Source organism: Cuculus canorus, chromosome 11 (genome assembly GCF_017976375.1).
Source record: "Cuculus canorus isolate bCucCan1 chromosome 11, bCucCan1.pri, whole genome shotgun sequence".
NCBI classification, from domain to species: domain Eukaryota; kingdom Metazoa; phylum Chordata; class Aves; order Cuculiformes; family Cuculidae; genus Cuculus; species Cuculus canorus.
In genome coordinates this window covers 6,283,721-6,289,720 of record NC_071411.1, presented here as the reverse complement: position 1 = coordinate 6,289,720, position 6,000 = coordinate 6,283,721, and positions in this window count along the sequence as shown.

Below are 6,000 nucleotides of genomic sequence, written 5' to 3'. Positions count from 1 at the left end.
TCCTTTCTTTCACCCAATACCTTTTATTCTAGTGAAAACACACAAAGTAAAACTTATGTCTTTTAAAAAGGTATTGTTGTAGGGTTTACTTTTAAACCTCCATGACTACAGGGGCTGAATGTGGGCTCTACACTGTTCTGAAAGGTGGATCTTGGCTTTCAATGCCTTTTGGTGTCTTTAGAGTTTGGGTCTTTATAACGTCTTAAACATCTTGCTGTCTCTTCCCAGTGGGACTCTCCAGACACCCCTACCCTTTATCCTCTCTGCCTCCAGGTTTTCCTCCCTGCCTCTCAGCTGGGTTTGTCTTTACCTTGATGGTTTTAAGCAGGTTTTATTTTCTTCTGATGCATTTTACCTTGTGCCAACAGCGATATGTCCAAAGGGACTGCGCTCCTGCTGCTGGGGCTCAACTGGGAAACGGGGTGTTTCAGCACGTTCAGAGGAACACATTCATGGCACGTGGTGGAGATCTGGTGTGCTTACCTGAGAAGAAGGTGGCAGGGGCTGGGATGACGCTGTGGGCTGGGGCAGTGAGAGGTCCATGGGGGACAGTGAAGGTCCATCTGCCATTGTGGGGCTGAGGCAGCCAATCCTGACCATGATTTTAGGCTGCAGAAGGAGAGGGCTTACACCACCCTCTTGCTCCTCGGTCCGCTTTGGGACCAGGCATGGTGAGAGAAAACTTTTACTGCTAACAAAGATGTGTAAACAGAAATGGAATCTCCAGCCATGCTTTTCCTCTCCCTCCCACGCACCCGTGGGGACCCCAAGGTGAGGCTGCTGGGTGATGGGTAGGGATGGGGCTAAACAGCCCCATTCTTTTGTTCCTGTTAACTGTGGAAACTGGGTTTAAAAGAGGCCCTCTTGGAGAAGAGTCACAGGTGAGCTTGTCCTGTGTGGTGCCAGCCCAGGTCCTCCATGAGAAGATAGGGTTGCCTGAGCCTCGCAGCCCATGTTCAAGCTGAGAGAGGGCAACCAGCTCACTGCAGTTTTAAGAAGGGAGAAAGACAACTAGATTGACTATTTTTACCCAGCTGCCATCTCCCTTTGCCCTTCCCACCATGTTCCCCCAGGCCTGAGCCTCAGGGGAGGCAAGGGCTGTGCTGCTCGGACAACAGGATTGAGGCGGGGAGGTTTAAAAGGGGCAGCATGTGGGCTGTCTTAATTCCTCAGGTCCTCTCTCCCTGGCATCAAGCAGGTCCCGCCAGAGCTGGCAGCCGGCTGCCCATTCTGGTCTGCGCTTATGCTTGAGTGAGGGCAGCAGCGGCTGCAGATGGCTGCGCCCACAACCCTTTTTGCTGGCCTTGGCCCCCAGTATCACTTTTTGCAGCAGCCACGGGCATTTTTTGCACCCTTTGCTATCCTCCGGTTTCAAACTCTGCCACTCCAGTGCTGTGGTTCAGCAGGGCAAAGTGGGGGAGGGAAGGAGGAAGAAGCAAAGGGGCTGCTTTACAGAAAAAAAGAAAAAAATGTGAAAAGGCAGTCATTTGGGGCCTGGGCATGCTGGTGGTTTCACCGCTTCCGTTGCATGATCCACCTTTTCAGACATGCATGAGGAGACTTCTGAGAAACGGCCCTGGGCCGGCCCTGAGCACTTGAGCAGAGCTCGGCACAGGCGTGTGCGCAAACACACAGCCCTGCACACTCGCTTGCACGCTGGGAAGGAGCCCGTGAGACCAGGCTGCTCCCCAGCAACACTCACGCATGCACACCTACCATCCTCTTTCCACAAAAGAAGTTTCTTTCATTTCCTGCAGAGAGGAGGAGGTGGGAGAGAGGGAACTTGAAGGCTGCAAATTCCTAAGCCATGTATCTCGCCTCCCTCTCCTTTCCTATGCTGCCTGCCAGTCCACGTCCTGGAGCCGCAGCTCCCGCTTCCCATACAAATAGGCAAGGCTGAACAGCTGTGCTTTTAGACCTTGTGAGACATCTCTGTTGCTTTGTGTATTTTTTGTTTCACAGTATTTGTGTGCTTTGCTTGTCAGAGCCACCTTAAGGCTCCTCTAACTCTGTAGGGCCAAGTTGCTGTTTTAGCTGGTTAGGAGCACAGACATCACTTTGTGCTGTGGTTGAAGCATTTTTTTCCCCAAATTGTCCCCTTTTTGCCCTCAGCCCACCCCAGGAAGCTTGTCTTCATGCATATTGACAATTAGCCTGTACTGGAGCAAGGCTTTTCCAAACCCTTAGCAGTATACACAGCATTTCAAAGGGATAGTGCTGTCAGGCGCACAGCTTGTCACAAAACTGTGAGCTGGAGCCACTAAAGCAGCAGGTGGTACCCAGGTGTGTTAGGTTAATCCTCAACTCTCCTAACACAGTTACTTTCCCCCGTGTAACTACAGCAAGCACAGAAGGGGCAGACAGTGTTTCTGTTTCACAGGTTTTGATGCTTGCAGGCTCTCCCTTATTTTCTACAAGGTAGGTACTATTGCTTCTCCTGTGTCATGGACGTTAAGGATAGTGGGTAAGGTCTAATTCTCCCCAAAGCTGTGGCAAAACAGCTTACACCAGCCACCCCAAGGCTGCTGCGGCTGTGAGGTGGTGTTTGTTAGCCCATTCAAAGCATCCTGGTGCAGGGTTGTGGCTTGGTTAGAGCTGACATAGGAGGGAGACGAGCTGGCTCTCCTGTTTTTTCTGCCTGACACTGCAGGCATAAATAAGTAGCATTAATCAGAAACTGTGCCTGAAAGGCAAGTAGATTTTGTGTTCATCTAAATAGGGGAAATCCTGTGCACGGAGATTTCAGGACCTGGTGGCTGGAGTGTAGAATGCGCGGAGAGAAAGTCCGCTTTTGCAGAACGTTTCCCAAGGCATCCAAGGACGCTCTCAAACCCACAAAGCCTGCCCTAAAACCACAGCTGCAATAAAAGAGGAAGAGTCCACAGCAGAACTCGAAGCATATTAAACCTTGCAAAATAGGTCTCTTTCTGTGGCGGCGGGGGTATGTATATAAATACATATGTACGTGTACATGAAGAGAGAGCTGGGTTTGTTCAGCATCAGAGCTAAAAGTGAAAGTAGCCTGGAGGAATGTTGAGCAGGGGCGGTGATTTCAGGCAGGGCGATGATTTCAGGCAGGGCGAGCAGTGGCATGGCTGGATTGCGTGGAGGAGCAGCCCCAGTGGTGGCTTTGCAAGGAGAATGACCACCCTTTCCAGGCCTTAATGCAGCAGAAGTAAAGGAGACTGGCTGTGAGCCACAGAGGTAGATTTGGCAAGGATGTAAATAGGAAAGTGAAACGCTGTAAAGAGAGCGCCAAGAAAGAGGACACGGATGAAAAGATGTCTGACTGGTGCAGGGTGCGTAGATCAGATGGAATGTAATTTCCGTGGGGTACTAAAGAAGGACATAGAAAAAGAAAGTAAAATGAGCAGGTTAAGTTGTAGCCAGCTGTCTTAACATGCTGGTACCACCTCTGTTATCATGAGTCCTTGCACAACCAAGTGCAGCCGCTGTTGAGGTTGAGTTCAGAGCTGTGCAGGTTCCCATGAAGGTGTTCAAGGCTGGCCCCAGTGAATTCTACCTGAGGTGGCTGCATTCCTGTGCATTGAGTCAGGAGCTCTGTGTTAACTCTTTTGAGGATGCAGGGCCTTTGCTGAGCAGGTGTGGATCCTTCATGGACACCTTTGCTGGAGTGGAATGACACTGTCCAAAGGGATCTTGCCAAAGAAAGGGAATCCAAGGAGCCTGTGTTTGCCACGTTGTCTGTATGAGCTGTTGGTTCATTTGGACAAGCCTCTGGCCCACACTGCTGCTGCATACTTTGTGAACTTGCCTATGGTATGGTTTGCAGCCACAGCTGCATATTTTGGCTGCTGCATACATCCAGCTTCAAATTCCCATTCTTGAGATGCAACCATGTCCAAGGCCTGCACTAACGCAGACAAAAAGATTGTCACAGCCTTATGCGAGGTAGATAAATCCTGCCTTAACAGAGCGGGCAGAGACCTAAGGTAAGAAGGTATAGACCCTCCTCTAGGTCTCAGGAGTCTGTAGCTCCTGGGTACAGTGGACTCACCTCCTGGATCACTTTACAATGCACAGGAGAAGGAAATGCACTGGGGATCTTTGCTACTATCTCAGTATTTGTGAGCACAAGGTCAGCACAGGAAAAACTACTCCATGCTATGTTAGGACTGCAAGAGACAGGCTTCACTGGGCAAGCCACAACCCTTGATCCTGTCATCTCATCCAGGCTAGGGATGTGGTTGGAGCTCCCTGACCTCCTTTAGCCCACACACTCAATCTTTCTTTCCCGGAGAGTCAAACCTGAGTTGCTGTAACCCTCAAGACGGAAGGACCAAGGGGTGGCCAAGGCAAGGGCTTGCCGTAGCACTTCCATCTCTGGGATTATCTGTGCCTCACCTTCCACGGGAGCAAAATTCAGTTGCACATCCCTCAAAGTCAGCCTGCTGTGGAAGTGACGGAGAAAGAGAGTAAAGCAAGCAGGTAAAGCATTGGTAGAGCATTACTTTGCATCTTTCCTGGGTAGAATCATCGTCTCCATTCCCATCATTTGCAGGACCAGCTGTGGTTTCTGGCAATGCCAGACACAGGCATCACCCTCTGGGTTCCTTTCCCTTTCACTGTCCCTCTGGAGAAGAGGACTCCTGTTAAAACCTCCGCAAGTGTCATTGAGAGCCAGCTCTATTATTTACCAGCCAGTGAAGTAAGTCAGGCATACTCTCCCACAACCTAGGGATGCCCCTCTGATCTCTTACCAATGAGGCTATCTTTAATGGGATCAGAGCCTGCCCTTTTCCACATCCCAGTGGGACAACACCTGCCCACCAGAGAACAAAGAGGAAACCTGTTGTGATGGGAAAAAAAGACAAGAGTTCTCCCCAGAGAGGCAGCAGGACCGTTTGATTAAGAGCATCTTTCTCACAGCCAGCTGGTTCGCTAGCGAAACAACTGACTAAACTTCATCTTTATGCAAAAGAGAAAATTTCCGTGAAGCAAATGCCACAAGAACAGTTTTACTCGTCTATATAAACCACGAGAAATCTGGGGAAATAATTGCAGAAAAAGACTGTAGGAGGAAAAGAGAAAATATTTCTGCCTAAACCCGGTATTTAAAATATATTTTTAAAAAGTAAGTTCAGGGTAATATTTGAAATGCTGCAGTGAAGAGATCTAACTAGGAGCTTCATCTCTGTTTGTCCTTCTCAAAAGATCCAATGGTTACCCATTGCTGTGCGTTTCTCTCAATCCTCAGTCTTTGCAGACATGCAGCATCCCAGCCCGGTGGGTCTAATTCCGGTTATGCCTTATCCATTAATGTCCTTTAGAGACCAACCGTCCCACGTGTGCACATCTGCCCTAGCAGCGGCCTTCATCTGAGGCACTCCCAGCCCTGTGGCAAAGAACCAAGACAGGACAAACCAACCCACATCTCCTCGACAGTGGTGCCAAACTGCAAATCAAACTGCACCTTCTTTTTCTGTGTCCAATTCCTCACATCAGGGACCAGCGGCTTCCTTGCTCGTGTTTATCCCATGAGCTCCCCCAAGCAAAACTGGCATATGAGCATAATGCAGGCTCCAAGGAGTCAGAAGAAAGTTATCTATGACCCAGGGTGCACTTTGTGGTACATGGTTCATTAGTCCTCTCCACAGCTGGAGTGGAAGGACTCAGGCACTCTTGGATGTGTTTGCGCATCCTCGTTTCTTTGGCAGCTTTGTGATTCTGGCAGAAGTGTAATTGTGAGCAAAGCTTTATTCAGTGGATGTGGCACGTAGCAAGAAGTTCACCTTCAGTTAGAGAGGATCTTAATATGACCTTCCGCAAAGAAGGGGCATTGTTTTGAGTTGTTAAACAGCTGCTGTGTTCCACCCCAGTAATGGTTACAATTCAGCAGCGAATAATATAAGCCTTAGATAAACAGCCGGTAAAATAATTTGGGATCTTTCCTGGCAGGGGGAAGCAGGCAAGTTATTCTACAAAAATAAATTATTATTCTCTCTGCCTAGGAAATGAAGTGTTCTCCTTTTCATCACC